At 36.6% G+C, this 18,702-nt stretch overlaps 1 protein-coding gene and 1 long non-coding RNA gene across 7 annotated transcripts in view; one reads left to right on the forward strand and one right to left on the reverse strand.

The window, feature by feature from the left end:
• bru3 (bruno 3) overlaps positions 1-18,702 on the reverse strand; it is a 431,221-nt gene that overhangs the window by 61,482 nt on the left and 351,037 nt on the right. The window lies entirely within an intron of this gene.
• LOC137251746 (uncharacterized) lies at positions 6,721-14,838 on the forward strand. Its single transcript, XR_010953333.1, has 3 exons — positions 6,721-7,164; positions 14,114-14,229; positions 14,344-14,838. It is a non-coding gene; the product is annotated as an uncharacterized lncRNA (long non-coding RNA).

Raw genomic sequence — 18,702 nt, forward strand, 5'->3', positions numbered from 1 at the left:
AGCGCAATGACCCCACATCGGAAATACTACCCAAAACCTCCAAATTGTGTTTTTGATGTCAAAGCAATAACAAGAAACGTCTTTTCGTTCCACGAAGAGCACTTCTTATTCATTTTTAATTACTTTACTTTAAAGCAATATTAAGTTTTCCAAGTTTCACCAAGCCCAGCTTAAAATAAAACCTTCAAGAACTCATCACACCCAAAAATAATAAATCAAATAAAATTTCCAATTCAAATAAGTAATAAACTACCATTAGAAATGCCAAGAAAAGGCAAAACCATTGGACAACTTTATAAGTTGTGGCCTAAAAATGTAAAGGGCAGTTCAAACATTTCCACTTCAATGATGATAAACTACTCATTAGCATTCGAGCAAAACTCCAAATGGAACAAAACAAAGGTAACGACAGACAGCAAAGCAACAGGCAGGCATTTCTAGGAAACTAACAAATGTTTTATGACAGCGAAGATATCGCTCCCATTGCCAATACCACCTGCAATGCATCTATTATTCAAATACCTGTATGAACCTTTCGTGTGATAGTTCAGTTGCCAAAATATTTGGCATATCATAAATGCAATGAATTGTAAAGTAGCAAGAAAATAGAAAATGTATAGCCTTCACACACACGCATACATTTTGTACCGGGTAGATCTTATGTAGGCTTGCCACAAAAATCAACGACAGAGTCGAAGTTTTTCAGTTAAACTGGTGGCCTTTAAACAACAATTGTAAGGAATGTCAAGAAAGTCAAGAACAACAACAATAGCAAACATCAAAATAATAACAACAGTCATAATAATAATAGCAGGCATTTTAGAGTGCAGGCATTGACTATTGAATATGAGTGCGAAGGTTTGCATTTTGGCGTGGAGAGTTTGGCCTATGCAATTCAACGTTGGCAAGCAGCCAGTCAAGCAATAACTACAAGAAGCACTCGGTGTATCGTTAGACAAACAACATGACTTGCAGGAGCACTTAACAGCAGGCTAGCAGATTGTTTGATATTAAGGCAAAGTTGGAAGGCATTTTCTTGTTCAGCGTTAAAGGCCAACAACAAAGCAATATATGTATATATACTCACAAGCGTTGAAATATTTGATGCATAACCCAGTCGTAAAATTAGGAAGAAAATTGTGAGTAGTGACGGACTAGCAGTGCCTGCTTTTGGCATAAGCCCAAGCCGAATATACATAGATGAAACGACAAGTACTTAATTTTGAATTCAAACAAGTAAGGAAGGCTAAGTTCGGGTGTAACCGAACATAACATACTCAGTTGAGAGCTATGGAGACAAAATAAGGAAAATCAACCTGGGGTAACCCTGGAATGTGGTTGTATAACATGTGTATCAAATGAAAGGTATTAAAGAGTATTTTAAGAGAGAATAGGCCATAGTTGTATGGATGAACGCCATTTAGGGATATCGCCATAAAGGTAGACCAGGGCTGACTCTAGAATTTGTTTGTACGATATGGGTATCAAATGAAAGGTGTTACTGAGCATTTTAAGAGGGAGTGGGCCTTAGGTCTATCGGTGGACGCCTTTTCGAGATGTCCCCATTAAGGTGGACCAGGGGTGATTCTATAATGTGTTTGTACGATATGGGTATCAAATGAAAGCTGTTAATGAGTATTTTGAAAAGGAGTGATCCTTAGTTCCATAGGTGGACGCCGTTTCGAGATATCGCCATAAAGGTGGACCAGGGGTGTCTCTAGAATGTGTTTGTACGATATGGGAATCAAATGAAAGGTGTTACTGAGCATTTTAAGAGGGAGTGGGCATTAGGTCTATAGGTGGACGCCTTTTCGAGATATCGCCATTAGGGTGGGCCAGGGGTGACTCTAGAATGTTTGTACGGTATGGGTATCAAACGAAAGGTGTTACTGAGCATTTTAAGAGGGAGTGGGCATGAGGTCTATAGGTGGACGCCTTTTCGAGATATCGTCATTAGGGTGGGCCAGGGGTGACTCTAGAATGTGTTTGTACGATATGTGCATCAAACGAAAGGTGTTACTGAGCATTTTAAGAGGGAGTGGGCATTAGGTCTATAGGTGGACGCCCTTTCGAGATATCGCCATTAGGGTGGGCCAGGGGTGACTCTAGAATGTTTGTACGATATGGGTATCAAACGAAAGGTGTTACTGAGCATTTTAAGAGGGAGTGGGCATTAGGTCTATAGGTGGACGCCTTTTCGAGATATCGCCATTAGGGTGGGCCAGGGGTGACTCTAGAATGTGTTTGTACGATATGGGTATCAAATGAAAGGTGGTAAGGAGTATTTTAAAAGGGAGTAATCCTTAGTTCTATAGGTGGACGCCTTTTCGAGATATCGCCATAAAGGTGGACCAAGGGTGACTCTAGAATGTTTGTACGATATGGGTATCAAACGAAAGGTGTTACTAAGCATTTTAAGAGGGAGTGGGCATTAGGTCTATAGGTGGACGCCTTTTCGAGATATCGCCATTAGGGTGGGCCAGGGTGACTCTAGAATGTGTTTGTACGATATGGGTATCAAATGAAAGGTGGTAATGAGTATTTTAAAAGGGAGTAATCCTTAGTTCTATAGGTGGACGCCTTTTCGAGATGTCGCCATAAAGCTGGACCAAGGGTGACTCTAGAATGTTTGTACGGTATGGGTATCAAACGAAAGGTGTTACTGAGCATTTTAAGAGGGAGTGGGCATTAGGTCTATAGGTGGACGCCTTTTCGAGATATCGCCATTAGGGTGGGCCAGGGTGACTCTAGAATGTGTTTGTACGATATGGGTATCAAATGAAAGGTGGTAATGAGTATTTTAAAAGGGAGTAATCCTTAGTTCTATAGGTGGACGCCTTTTCGAGATATCGCCATTAGGGTGGGCCAGGTGTGACTCTAGAATGTTTGTACGATATGGGTATCAAACGAAAGGTGTTACTGAGCATTTTAAGAGGGAGTGGGCATTAGGTCTATAGGTGGACGCCTTTTCGAGATATCGCCATTAGGGTGGGACAGGGGTGACTCTAGAATGTTTGTACGATATGGGTATCAAACGAAAGGTGTTACTGAGCATTTTAAGAGGGAGTGTACATTAGGTCTATAGGTGGACGCCTTTTCGAGATATCGCCATTAGGGTGGGCCAGGGGTGACTCTAGAATGTTTGTACGATATGGGTATCAAACGAAAGGTGTTACTGAGCATTTTAAGAGGGAGTGGATATTAGGTCTATAGGTGGACGCCTTTTCGAGATATCGCCATTAGGGTGGGCCAGGGTGACTCTAGAATGTGTTTGTACGATATGGGTATCAAATGAAAGGTGGTAATGAGTATTTTAAAAGGGAGTAATCCTTAGTTCTATAGGTGGACGCCTTTTCGAAATATCGCCATTAGGGTGGGCTAGGTGTGACTCTAGAATGTTTGTACGATATGGGTATCAAACGAAAGCTGTTACTGAGCATTTTAAGAGGGAGTGGGCATTAGGTCTATAGGTGGACGCCTTTTCGAGATATTGCCATTAGGGTGGGCCAGGGGTGACTCTAGAATGTTTGTACGATATGGGTATCAAACGAAAGGTGTTACTGAGCATTTTAAGAGGGAGTGGACACTAGGTCTATAGGTGGACGCCTTTTCGAGTTATCGCCATTAGGGTGGGACAGGGGTGACTCTGGTATGTTTTTGTACGATATGGATATCAAATTAAAGGTATTAATGAGGGTTTTAAAAGCGAGTGGCCCTTAGATGTATATGTGAAGGCGTTCTCGTGATATCCACCAAAATGTGGACCAGGTGATCCAGAAAATCATCTGTCGGGTACTGCTAATTTATTTATATATGCAATACCACTAACAGTATTCCTGCCAAGATTCCAAGGGCTGTTGATTTCGCCTTGTAGAACTTTTTCATTTTCTTCTACTTAATATGGTAGGTGTCACACCTATTTTACAAAGATTTTTCCAAAGTTATATTTTGCGTCAACAAACCAATCCAGTTACCATGTTTCATCCCTTTTTTCGTATTTGGTATAGAATTATGGCATTTTTTTCATTTTTCGTAATTTTCGATATCGATAAAGTGGGCGTGGTTATGGTCAGATTTCGCCCATTTTTTATACCAAGAAAAAGTGAGCTCAGGTACGTACGTGGGCTAAGTTTAGTAAAGATATATCGGATTTTGCTCAAGTTATTGTGTTAATGGCCGAGCGGAAGGACAGACGGTGGACTGTGTATAAAAACTGGGCGTGGCTTCCACCGATTTCGCCGATTTTCACAGAGAACAGTTACCGTCATAGAATCTATGCTCCTTCCAAATTTGAGAAGGATTGGTAAATTTTTGTTCGACTTATGGCAATAAAAGTATTCTAGACAAACTAAATGAAAATGGGCGGAGCCACGCCCATTTTGAAATTTTCTTTTATTTTTGTATTTTGTTGCATCATATCATTACTGGAGTTGAATTTTGACTTAATTTACTTATATACAGTAAAGATATTAAATTTTTTGTTAAAATTTGAATTTAAAAAAATTTTTTTTTAAAAAGTGGGCGTGTTCTTAATCCAATTTTGCTAATTTTTATTTAGCACATATAGAGTAATAGTAGTAACGTTCCTGCCAAATTTCATCATGATATCTTCAACGACTGCCAAATTACAGCTTGCAAAACTTTTAAATTACCTTCTTGTAAAAGTGGGCGGGGCCACGCCCATTGTCCAAAATCTTACTAATTTTCTATTCTGCGTCATAACGTCAACCCATCTACCAAGTTTCGTCGCTTTATCTGTCTTTTGTAATGAGTTATCGCACTTTTTCGGTTTTTCGAAATTTTCGATATCGAAAAAGTGGGCGTGGTTATAGTCCGATATCGTTCATTTTAAATAGCGATCTGAGATGAGTGCTCAGGAACCTACATACCAACTTTCATCAAGATACCTCAAAATTTACTCAAGTTATCGTGTTAACAGACGGACGGACGGACGGACGGACGGACGGACGGACGGACGGACGGACATGGCTCAATCAAATTTTTTTTCGATCCTGATTATTTTGATATATGGAAGTCTATATCTATCTCGATTCCTTTATATATGTACAACCAACCGTTATCCAATCAAACTTAATATACTCTGTGAGCTCTGCTCAACTGAGTATAAAAATATAAAGCGCTCTCAGCAAGGCCCTCAGCTAAAACTTTCGGAACTGACATACTTTTATGTACAGATTTACCATCTTACTTTAATTAATAAATTATTTCATACATTTAAATAATATCACTATGTGAATAGTGAACGTAAAAATTTGAAAATGTTTAACAAAATTTATTTTACCAGAGTTGCCAGCTTTTGTGAAAATTTTTTATTTTGGTTTTATGTATTTAGCTATTTACGACACGTTTAATAGAAAATATTTGTGCAGGGTTGCCGCAATTTTTTTTTTTATTTTTTAATTAGGGCTGCCATGTATATTTACAAAACTATTTTTTACTACAATTCATACATTTCTTAGGGGATGTTTAAAATACAGTTTAGCTTTCCAAAAATAGGGTTGCCCTATTAAATTTTAATTTAAAAATGAGACATCGCCTATTTACTGAAATTAGTATTCAAACTACCAAAAGATGTTAAACATGGTTAGGAAATTTTTTTTTTTAATAATCTTGAAGTAGGGTTGCCATATAGTTATATATTTTCCTCAACAGAATTTACTAAGCTCATAGATATACTTTTACAGCTAAAATATTGGTTTTTGAAGTGCGGTTATATAAATTTTTTCTTTATTTAGCTGTTTTTCTTTTTAAAAACAATAAAACAGGGTTGCCATAGAAAAGCTTCTTTTTATTTAAGGAGATTTTAGCCCAAATAGTACTTGTATTTCATAGTTAAACTTTTTCGCGTAAAATATTGCTTTTTGAAATGGAGTTTTATCAATTTTTTTACTAAGCTTTTATTTTTGAGGTAGGATTGCCATGGGAATAAGTTTTTACTAAACATACTTTTTAGCCTCTACAAAAACGCATTATATAGATACACTTTCTTACTTAAAAAAATTTTTGCTTAAAAAGCAAAGCAAGCCACAATTTTCCTTCCTTTTTTACGATTTTATAAAATTTGCAAGCAGGGTTGCCATGCAAATAATAAATTTTACTCAATTTTACTTTTTATTGTAATGCACTCGTAGCACATATATACATACACTTTATCAAATAAAATATTTACTTATTATTTGCCACAGTTTTGCTTCTTTTAGCTGCTTTTGTTTTAAATCTATTTGAAGATAGGGTTGCCAATGAATAAGAGTGATATTTTCGTACTATATGTACTTCTGTTTCATTCAAACATCTTTCTTGCTTAAAATATCTTGTTTTTGAAATGGAGTTGCCACAATTTGGCTAGCAGATAATAATTTTTTGAGCTTCTTTCAGTACGCATCGGAGAAGGGTTGCCATACAAAACTATCCTTTAAAATTTGAAGGAAATTCCTAGTTATTTCATACACTCAACCCCTGATGGGCAAACTCGCTGAATCATAGTTAGAAAGAGAAGGCAGGTAACACCTGTTTCATTACACGAAGATAGTCTAAAAGCAAGGTCAAAGAACTAGCGTCTGATTCTTTATAGCTCGGAATAGTGTTGCATTACAAATCACTTTTCAAAACTATAATAAATTAATAAATTTAATTCATGTCTTTCTTTCAAGATGAGTAATTTTACCAAAAAGTTTAAGGAAAAATAGGGGAGATAAGAAATGCATGCGAAAGCGAAAGAAAGATTGAGAGCCTCAAGCGTTTAAAGGGCCTAGGCATGCATGTCGTAAGAGACGACTAAAAACACGAGCCCGGTCACAAAAAATCGTTCCCAAAGTAGTCGGCTTAGTACCAGCAGGTGCTTGTACAAGAGCATATCGGAGATTAGGCACCAACGAAATATAAATATAAGACAAACGACAACAGCAGATCAGAACGAAAATCGACACTGATGACGTAACGCCGAACCCTGGTTGTCTCCAAACCAAATCTGGCAATGGATGACGTAAAATCGTCACAACAATTTACCACACTGTCGGAAAATCAACACAATAAAACAAAGCAGATCGGATTCATATTCAGCAGAGGACTATCAAAATACCGAGAACACCCTTAAAACTTCGGGGGGTACTTTTGCGGTTACAACAACGAAAACAACAAGGAAAGGTAAGGGAACTAGCATCTTATTCAAATAAGATAGTTCTCCACAGCTATGTTAATCTAAGCAGACTGCCGAGTATACAAAAGTTTCTTCCACCATAAACAGCTTCAAAGTCCCACTTGCACGCTATGCCTACAAATTTAGTGTGGGGCTTAAGAATGTCGAAGTTGGTATTATATTCGATGAGTCCTTTTTCCGTTTAAGCTTCGCTACACTGCAAACAACTGACTGTTGCTTATGCTGTTGTGGTTGAGTTTTGTTGGCTTGTTTTTAGTGGTTTTGTTGAAAATGTTGTTGGCTTAAAAATTCGTTGTTGCTACTGTTGTGCTTTCAAAAATTGTTGTTGTTGTTGTTGTTGTGGTTGTCGTTGTTATTATTGAAGGGCTAGCTGAATATACGTTAAATAGGATTTCATGCTACATTGCATCCTAACAGCAAAGGGAGGGCAAAAACAAGACAATACATTCCATTCTACTAATTCGAAAGCATATATAGCATATCCTGTGGCAAGGACGAGTTGCTCGACTGGAATTTACTTCCATGTATAAGTGAATATGTCAGTGTGCGTGTATATTTGTTTTTATGCTATTGCATAGATATGGGTACCACGTTTACTCAAGCAAATGAGAATTTTAGCAAAATTGCAATACATTAACAAGAACAAATAACGGTATTGAAGAAAATAGCAAGGCAGATGGGGAGGAGTGTGTCATGATGAGTTGATAGCTAAAGAGGCCGACTTGTTACACATATGCATGTTCGCATCGTCATCATCACAAGGCATTTTGCTCATCAGCATTTTCATTTTCAACGAAACCAAAACGTTTTAACTTTGGCTATGATGAAGACCAAAATATTTCGGAATACATATTTGTGTATATGTGTGTGTGTGGAAATTGTTAAATTTATTGAGTATCCATCGACTGACGTGTTTTTCTTCGATATTCTAGCAAAAGTTTTAGAAAAGTTGACGAAACTTTTTTATGTGTGGTAATTGTTGTTGTTGTTGGAAAAGTGTAAATAGATAAAACAAAAATTAAAGGTATGTATACGTTAGAGCAGAACAGCATCAAAATCTCCAGAAAATTCCAACACCGCAGCTCAATTTAGACCCGTACGTGAAAAGCGAAATTTCCTTCTCGTTGTCTACTCTGTCTCCTCTGCAGCTCGTTATCAGTGAGAGCCTTAGCATATAGCATCTGTAAAAACTTAGCTGAAAAGTCCATAATGCTATATAGATTGCGAGTTATTATCGCCCAGTAATATGCTTCTTGTTGGCTTCTTATCGGCTTGTTATCGACGATTACAAATGTGTCATCGATTTTATTTTTAAGTTTTTTACCGGTATCGACTGTTGAGTCGTCGATTAATATGCCAATAACAAATTGGTAACACTCAGACACGAAATCAATATTATTTCGATACCTCGTTGAAAGTTATTTCTTCGATAAATAATCGATATTTCCTTGATATGTAATCGATGACTTTTTGAAGACATATCGACAAACAACTGATGAAATTCCGATGGAAAATCGATACTTTTCGAAAAATAGTCGATGACTTTTCGATAACATATTGATACCTTTTTTATAGTAAATCGATTATTTGATAAGAGTTCGATAGCAACTTGATAACTTTTTCAATACATATGTATAATTTTTCAATTAATTATCAATTAATTTTTCGCTTAGAAATCGGTAATTCGATAACACACCGATAACTGCCTCTCCACTCCTATTATTTTTACTTTCTTTTTATTGTTTAACATAATTTCTTGTTTACTCATCAAATATTGCATAAACAAGCTTTCAATCTTGGCATAACAAAAATAATAAATTTTCCTTACGATCCAGCCTAATACACTCCCAGAGAATAACTATTTTCTCCTATAAGAATATGCTCACATTTATAAGTCTTTGAAGACCTTTACAGCTCAAAACCCAGAGGGAAAAGCTTTGGCAGCATTTCTAGGTCGTATGCCCAACGCCATTAGAGCTAAACAACAAAAATAACAAGTAAAGGTGTCTAAGTTCGGGTGAAACCGAACATTATATACTCAGCGTGAGCTTCAATTGTATATTTCATTTCAGATAAATTACTTTTCTACATAACATATGGCACCGCCTGTTTAAAAAAAATGTCTCCCCATTTCCTCTTACAAAAAAACTTGATAAGTGAAAAATCATTGATTCAAAACTATTTTTTGCTAAGTTATAGCTTATTATTCTAGTCTACGACCCTTTTAGGCTTGTTTGATATCTAAGTTGCCGTGGTCTTTAATCGATCCCGCCCATTTCTACTAGATATATTTTCCGCTATAAGGAAAATATGTGTACACAATTTCATTACGATATGCTAATTTTTCTTCGAGTTATGGCTCCAGAAACATAGAAAATTGCTTAGTCATAAAAGGGGCGGTGCCACACCCATTTTCAAAAAATTTAGTGTTATCCAATTTAATGTTATAATTCAATTTAGAAAGTAAAATTCTATTGACACAAAGCTCTTTTTCGCTACGACCCTTTCAAAAATCTTTTATATAGAAATGGACGTGGTCTTTAACTGATCTCGACCATTTTTTCTAGAAATGTTTCCTGCTATAGGGAAAATTTGTGTACCCAATTTTATGGCTCCCGAAACATTAGTCATAAAAAGGGCAGTGTCACGCCCATTTTTTTAAATTTGAAGTTTTTCCTATTTATTGTTATAAATCCACTTGGGAAATGAAATACCATTGATATAAAGCTCTTTTTTGCAAAGATATAGCTTATTTTATTCGTCCACGACCCTTTCAAAAATCATTTATATAAAAGCGGGCGTGGTCCTTAACCGATTTCGTTAATTTTTCTTCAAATCATTCCTTAGAGTAAAGGCAACCGCTCTGCCGAATTTTGTTACGATAAGTTTAACGATTTTTGAATTATGATTAATAATATTTGTAAAATTGATTTTATCATAAGTAGGCGGTGCCACGCCCATTTTGAAACAATTTTTAAATTTTTTATCAAGAGTCTCAATATCAGTTCACACGTCAAATTTCAGCATTCTAGGTGTATTATTTACTAAATTATCAGGTTTTTTGTGTTTTCCAAAATTTTATATATATAAAAAGTGGGCGTGGTTATCATCCGATTTCGCTCATTTTCAATACTAATCTATTCTGGGTCCAGATAAGATAGTGTCCCACATTTGGTGAAGATATCTCAATATTTACTCAAGTTATCATGCTAACGGGCGGACGGACGGACGGACATGGCTCAATCAAATTTGTTTTCGATACTGATGATTTTGGTATATGGATTCCTTTATACCTGTACGACTAACTGTTATCCAATCAAAGTTAATATACTCTGTGTGCAAAGCACGCTGAGTATAAAAACACACATAAAATACAAGTACATTTATCGGTGAGCATATAACAATAGCTACAAGTATCTATGCGAAAACAACAAATCAGCAACAACAACACCTTTAAGTACTATTACATACGCAACTCCATAAACAAGCACAGCTGTCTACATATGCAGCAGTAAATAAATATATATATACATATTTGTATGTTTATGTTAACGCCTGAGTGCGAGTAATTTAATGTGATTGAGAGATTGAAGTACACATATCTACATACATACACATTAAAAAAGAAAAAACAAAAAAAACTGTTTTTGAAGACATACTTACTTCTAGTTTAAGATAGAACATAGTAAACCGCCAAAGGCGGTGTGGCGTGGTGAGTCGTGACTCTAAGGGGAAGGGGACAAGTTGAAAGTACCAGCACCTTGCAGTTCACCACTTCCACTTCTTTTCTTGCCCACAGCATTGAAAAACAACATTCAATGTTATTGATTGAATTCGTTTAAAAGGTGACGCAGCTGCAATTCAATTAAGGTAAGAGAGTTGGTTGCTTGCCTTGCAGCAGAATATTCTATATTTTAAAGCTATGCGCGTGTGTGCATGTGTTTATGCCATAAGTCAATACGTATGGTTGTGTGTGTAATGTTCATAATGTTTCTATTGTATATTTTGCAATGATTGCATTACAAAATTAAATATATTTTAGTATGTGCACTCATTTATTTGAGTACACAAGTGTGTCTTTGTATATGTATTTGTTTATCTTTGGAACCGTATGAGGTGATATTTGATTAAAAACTAAATTTGACACGCTCATTGAATTGGTGTATGTGTTTTGAGCCGTGAAATCCCAAGAAATGTGATTAAGCATTTGGTTTTAAAAAAGATTGAAAATAATAGTATAAAATAGAGTGTTCAATGTTGCAAATCTATTTTGTTGTGGATGTATGTATAAATTTTGGAATTATGTAAGCAAATACTACTTCATCATTTCATATCATTAATGATACCATTTTCAACGTATATACATATATATATATATTACTTTAGATTTTACCTGTCTGGTTTAAGATGCCGACGAGAATACCATTCCTGCCGGCGCCTCTAAGCTCATTGCCAGATCCAAAAAATTTGCAGGATATTCTAGAGAATGAGAGCAACAAGAAGTGAAAATAACGTAAGGGCTGAGAATGAGAGGGGAAGAAAGAAGTTTAAGAGTGAAAATTATGAAAAGTGGGAAAAGGGCAGAGAATGAAATTTATGAAAAGATCGAGTAGGAGAGGGGAGTAAGGAAAGTCTTAGAAATATATGAAATCTAAGACTAGTGTGACAGTGTTTTGTTAAAAATGAGTTTAGGGCTTAGAACATATGGGCATGCATTTTGTGTCAGAAGCGTTAAAAAAAAGTCATTATAGAGCTAATCGGGTTGGGATTTAAATATCTTAAACTTTCTTAAGTTTGTCGGGAGTGGTTTTGCGGTATAACAATGGCCAATGCACACCTTGCGATGCCCATAACCGTTTATAGGCATCGGTAAATATATTTTTGACACCCTGAACAGCATGCAAGTTGCCTATTTGCTCGTCCTTGTCGTGTGGCAATGCAAAATGTAACTCTTAATAAGAATATTGCTCCAATAATAAAAAAATAGAGAGATAGTTATTTTATTTATTATATTACAACAAAGAATTACAAAAGTAGAAATTGTAAGACCATACTTTAAAATAATAAACAATGGATCTTAGACAATAACATTAATTGTTGTGTGTCTACATAGCACATATAGTTAAAAACAATAGTTTAAGCAAATTCTGTTACAATAAGTTCCCTATATTTAACGCAACTACTTATATAAGAACGTAGCGAGTGTTAGTTACCACCACTAAGAATAGTTAAAACCTTTTGCAGGTCCAAAACTTTCTCACCAAAACATTGAAAACGGATATCTTTGTAAATAGGACATATCCCAATAAAATGAAAGGTGTCTTAAGCAGTACATAAGTTGCAAACCGAGCAGTTTACAGAAGTGACTTATGGCGTAGGCCGAAAACTCATCGGAGAAGTAAGTAGCGTCTATAGGAATCAAGTACGGGTAAAGATCGTGTGATCTAGATTGCAGTGCACTCTCGGTGTAGCTGGCAAACTTTTTTGCAGCAATCTCTCTAGTACTACAGTAATTCGCAGTTTAAGCGCTGCAGGCGAGAAATCACGCTGATGGTCCATATCAACACTTACATAAACAATTTCCCAGTTTTTCACCCATCACAAGCCTTGACGCACTGTCTCCTCAGCTACAATGCGGGGCAGTCTATTTGGTGATAAACTAAAACAGCGCGCGATATAATACATGTGCGTGCTTAAAGTATGGTAGAACAGCGAACATAAACCTGATTCGAGGTGCAACATATAGTTTGGGGTGTTAGGTGTGAGAAATATTAGTTTTTTATAAAGAACCGCAGGAGTTTCTCTACGGACTCAAACTTATCAATACCCCATAGTTGCGCACCATAAAGCATGAAAGACCTGGACGCCGCCTCGAAAATTTTCATCTTATGCGAGATGGAAATTCTGGAATTATTTATATATTTGAGCCATGTAGCAACTATAGCAGTTTTAGCTTCTGGCAGTTTCGCATCTAAGTGCTTTATGAAAGAAAGTTTATAATTTAAAAGCACGCCTAAGTATTTGTACTCATTTACAATCTCAATAGTGTCATTACCATAATTCCAGCAACACCACGCGGGCATCCTGCTAGCTTCCCTAAAAACTAATACTTTGGATTTAGAGAGATTAACTGTCAACCCCCACTGCTTACTGTAAAGGTAAAGCGTATCCATCATTTTCTGTAAATCTGTCGCAGAGTCTGCCAGAAGCACAATATCGTCAGCGTACAAAAGAACTTTAACTACAGCGTCAGCAATAATAAGTAAGTACTTTTATTGCAACTACGGCTTCTGTGCTCAAGATCGTAGTATGCACATTCTTGCAACTCCCAGGGCTTTGATATAGACTATTTCCTTCGCCGCCAAATTTAGTAGGTGGAGGATACAGTTGAGTGCCTCCGTCAGAGTGAAAACAAGAGCGCAGCTTATGCAAAGCTCCAAACTCCTCTCAACTTTTTGTAAGTGTTCAAGGTTCGTTGCGTTTATAAGTGCCAGCCATCGAACCAGAGCGCCTTATTGTTGCATTGGGCAAACAACGGCTTTATAGAGTACAAATTTGAGAGAACAACGCAGTTATGGATTTCTTTATTGACTCTGATATATTGTTACTTAAGGGCAATTTCCTATCCAAAATGACTGCCAGATACTTGACTTTATATAAGATAGGCCTTCGACCGCCAACCTTGGGCGGTATAACGCGATCATCTAATACATTACATAGATGGGATGTAGCTATGAGTTAACGATCACCACCAAAAGTAGCGGAAAGCGAACATCTCCTTGTAGGGTGCCTCTATTTACCAACCTATGGAACATATGACCGCTGGAATCAACTGATTTCCTCATAAAAGCCCACATTCGTCTTTCACATAATAAATATTTAAGTAAAATCAGACCCGCAGAAACACTAAAAATTTAATTTAATTTTCTTTTACAGATCAACTCAAAACTAGTGCTTACAAGAACAACAAAAACGCATCAGTGAAAGCCATAAAACAGGAAATGAAAAACGAATAGCCTGAACGACTATAACCGGAGCGCAAACAGACTTATGTATGTAAGCAATTGAAATTTACTACACTACTAATCCTAATACATACTAATGTATGATGACCACTAACACTAATCTAGCAACAAAATTTAATTTCGTCATGATGAACTTTTCAGCAACAACTCAACAACGTTTTTGAGTGAAGTCAAAAAACCTGTGAAACGAATACAAGTGGATAGCTAAGGACCTGTGTACAGATAGAGAGCAACAAAGGATACAAGCGGTAATGGTGAAGTAACGGATACTTGTAAAGCAACAACAATCAAGTAACTAATACGAGGTAATTGAGAAGACTGCTAGTTGGGTTTGTGTGTGTATGTTTGTGCGCAAGTAAGAACAAAAGAAAAAACGAAGGAAGTGACGAGTAAATGAAAAAAAAAAGAAAAGAATAACGAGTAAATGATGAGAAATAACTGTTTTAGGCCTTTTGTTGCAACAGTCAAATATACATGAGACGCACGCTTAGCAGCTGCAAACATACAGCTAAAAGTTAAGCCCAGTAATATGGCTGATTCAGACAAACATGGACATGAACAAATCTCCTAAACGAGTTACAAATGCCTCTAATGTAGTTAAATTAATGTATGTTAGCATGGACAGAGCAAACGGTAGAGGAGAATGCTTGTTTTTGATGCTGTTGAAGAGCTATTCGAAGTAGTCTGCTTGCTTTTGATTTTTTATACTCAGTTGAGCAGAGCTCACAGAGTATATTAAGTTTGATTGGATAACGGTTGGTTGTACATATATAAAGGAATCGAGATAGATATAGACTTCCATATATCAAAATAATCAGGATCGAAAAAAAATTTGATTGAGCCATGTCCGTCCGTCCGTCCGTCCGTTAACACGATAACTTGAGTAAATTTTGAGGTATCTTGATGAAATTTGGTATGTAGGTTCCTGAGCACTTATCTCAGATCGCTATTTAAAATGAACGATATCGGACTATAACCACGCCCACTTTTTCGATATCGAAAAATTCGAAAAACCGAAAAAGTGCGATAATTCATTACAAAAGACAGCTAAAGCGACGAAACTTGGTAGATGAGTTGAACTTATGACGCAGAATAGAAAATTAGTAAAATTTTGGACAACGGGCGTGGCACCGCCCACTTTTAAAAGAAGGTAATTTAAAAGTTTTGCAAGCTGTAATTTGGCAGTCGTTGAAGATATCATGATGAAATTTGGCAGGAACGTTACTCCTATTACTATATGTACGCTTGATAAAAATTAGCAAAATCGGAGAAGGATCACGCCCACTTTTAAAAAAAAAATTTTTTAAAGTAAAATTTTTACAAAAAATGTAATATCTTTACAGTATATAAGTAAATTATGTCAACATTCAACTCCAGTAATGATATGGTGCAACAAAATACAAAAATAAAAGAAAATTTCAAAATGGGCGTGGCTCCGCCCTTTTTCATTTAATTTGTCTAGGATACTTTTAACGCCATAAGTCGAACAAAAATTAACCAATCCTTTTGAAATTTGGTAGGGGCATAGATTTTATGACGCTAACTGTTTTCTGTGAAAATGGGCGAAATCGGTTGATGCCACGCCCAGTTTTTATACACATTCGTCCGTCTGTCCTTCCGCATGGCCGTTAACACGATAACTTGAGAAAAAATCGACATATCTTTAATGAACTTAGTTCACGTGCTTACTTGAACTCACTTTATCTTGGTATGAAAAATGAACGAAATCCGACTATGACCACGCCCACTTTTTCGATATCGAAAATTACGAAAAATGAAAAAAATGCCATAATTCTATACCAAATACGAAAAAAGGGATGAAACATGGTAAGGTAATTGGATTGTTTTATTGACGCGAAATATAACTTAAGAAAAAATTTTTTTAAAATGGTTGTGACTCCTACCATATTAAGTAGAAGAAAATGAAAAAGTTCTGCAGGGCGAAAAAAAAACCCTTAAAATTTTGGCAGGTATTACATATATAAATAAATTAGCGGTATCCAACAGATCATAATCTGGGTCACCCTGGTCTACATTTTGGTCGATATCTGGAAAACGCCTTCACACCACTCCCTTTTAAAACTCTCATTAATACCTTTCTTTTGATACCCATATTGTACAAACAAATTCTAGGGTCTCCCCTGGTCCACCTTTCTGGTGATATCTCGAAAAGGCGTCCACCTATAGAACTAAGCCCCACGCCCTTTTACAATACTCATTAACACCTTTCATTTGATACCCATATCGTACAAACATATTCTAAAGTCACCCCTGGTCCACCTTTATGGCGATATCTCGAAAAGGCGAACACCTATAGAACTAAGGGCCACTCCCTTTTAAAAATACTCATTAGCACCTTTCATTTGATACCCATATCGTACAAACAAAGTCTAGAGTCCCCCTGGTCCACCTTTATTGCGATACCTCGAAAAGGCGTCCACCTATAGAACTAAGGCCCACTCCCTTTTAAAATACTCATTAACTCCTTTCGTTTGATACCCATATTGCACAAACGAATTCTAGAGTCACCCCTGGCCCACCTTTATGGCGATATCTCGAAACGGCGTCCACTTATGGAACTAAGGATTACTCCCTTTTAAAATACTCATTAACACCTTTATTTTGATACTCATATTGTACAAACAAATTCTGGGGCCACCCCTGCTCCACCTTTATGGCGATATCTCGAAACGGCATCCACCTATGGAACTAAGGATTACTCCCTTTTAAAATACTCATTAACACCTTTCTTTTGATACCCATATTGTACAAACAAATTCTAGGGTCTCCCCTGGTCCACCTTTATGGCGATATCTCGAAAATACGACCACCTATACAACAACCACCACTCCCTTTTAAAACTCTCATTAATACCTTTAATTTGATACCCATATCGTACAAACACATTCTAGAGTCACCCCTGGTCCACCTTTATGGCGATATTTCGAAACGGCGTCCACCTATAGAACTAAGGCCCACTCCCTTTTAAAATACTCATTAGCACCTTTCGTTTGATGCCCATATTGTACAAACAAATTCTAGGGTCACCCCTGGTCCACCTTTATGGCGATATCTCGAAACGGCGTCCGCCTATGGAACTAAGGATTACTCACTTTTAAAATACTCATTAACACCTTTCTTTTGATACCCATATTGTACAAACAAATTCTAGGGTCACCCCTGGTCCACCTTTATGGCGATATCTCGAAATGGCGTCCACTTATACAACAACCACCACGCCCTTTCGAAACCCTCATTAATACCTTTAATTTGATACCCATATCGTACAAACACATTCTAGAGTCACCACTGGTCCACCTTTATGGCGATATTTCGAAACGGCGTCCACCTATAGAACTAAGGCACACTCCCTTTTAAAATACTCACTAACACCTTTCGTTTGATACCCATATTGTACAAACAAATTCTAGGGTCACCCCTGGTCCACCTTTATGGCGATATCTCGAAAATACGACCACCTATACAACAACCACCACTCCCTTTTAAAACTCTCATTAACACCTTTCGTTTGATGCCCATATTGTACAAACAAATTCTAGGGTCACCCCTGGTCCACTTTTGTGGCGATATCTCGAAACAGCGTCCACCTATGGAACTAAGGATTACTCCCTTTTAAAATACTCATTAACACCTTTCATTTGATACCCATAACGTACAAATGCATTCTAGAGTCAACCCTGATCCACCTTTATGGCTATATCCCTAAATGGCGTCCACCTATAGAACTGTGGCCCACTCCCTCATAAAATACTCTTAATGCCTTTCATTTGATACACATGTCATACAACCACATTCCAGAGTTATCCTAGGTTCATTTTCCTACATGGTGATTTTCCTTATTTTGTCTCCATAGCTCTCAACTGAGTATGTAATGTTCGGTTACACCCGAACTTAGCCTTCCTTATTTGTTTCTTATTGCAACACAGCAAACAGAGGTCTGTGACTTTATAGTTGATAGGAGAGAGGATATGAGAGACAGATGGTTTTATAAAAAAAACATTTTATGTTGCATATTAAAATGCTCCGACTTAGTTGCAACATTTAGAGCTGCCCTTTTTTGTTACTATCGTATTGTGGAGCTTTTTGTTGTTGCCTTTTGCGTTAGCCACTATTTTGCGCTCCATTGCAAATACAAGCGTTTGAAGTGCTTGAACATTTGATTTTCTACTATTTTCTTGCTTTTATTTGGTGTTTTTTTCTGTCAAAAAATAAACTAGTCACTTTTGCCTTTGGCTGCGGCTTAGCCGAGTTTTTGCTACAAGCAAGCCTTGAAATATGACACTAACAACAACATTAGTGTTTTTGTTTGTCTGGCTGTGAAGTTGTACATGTTTTTGTTTTTGTTGGTGTCGCAATCAACTTACAATGCTTTTACTTAAATGAAATTTTGGCGTAAAATTTAATTTGCATTTGGAATTTTTTGTATTTGCTTGTTTTCTCGCTTTTTATGTTCACAAGCCACAGGCGCACAGCATTCGA

This window comes from Eurosta solidaginis, chromosome 5 (genome assembly GCF_040869045.1).
Source record: "Eurosta solidaginis isolate ZX-2024a chromosome 5, ASM4086904v1, whole genome shotgun sequence".
Classification (NCBI taxonomy): domain Eukaryota; kingdom Metazoa; phylum Arthropoda; class Insecta; order Diptera; family Tephritidae; genus Eurosta; species Eurosta solidaginis.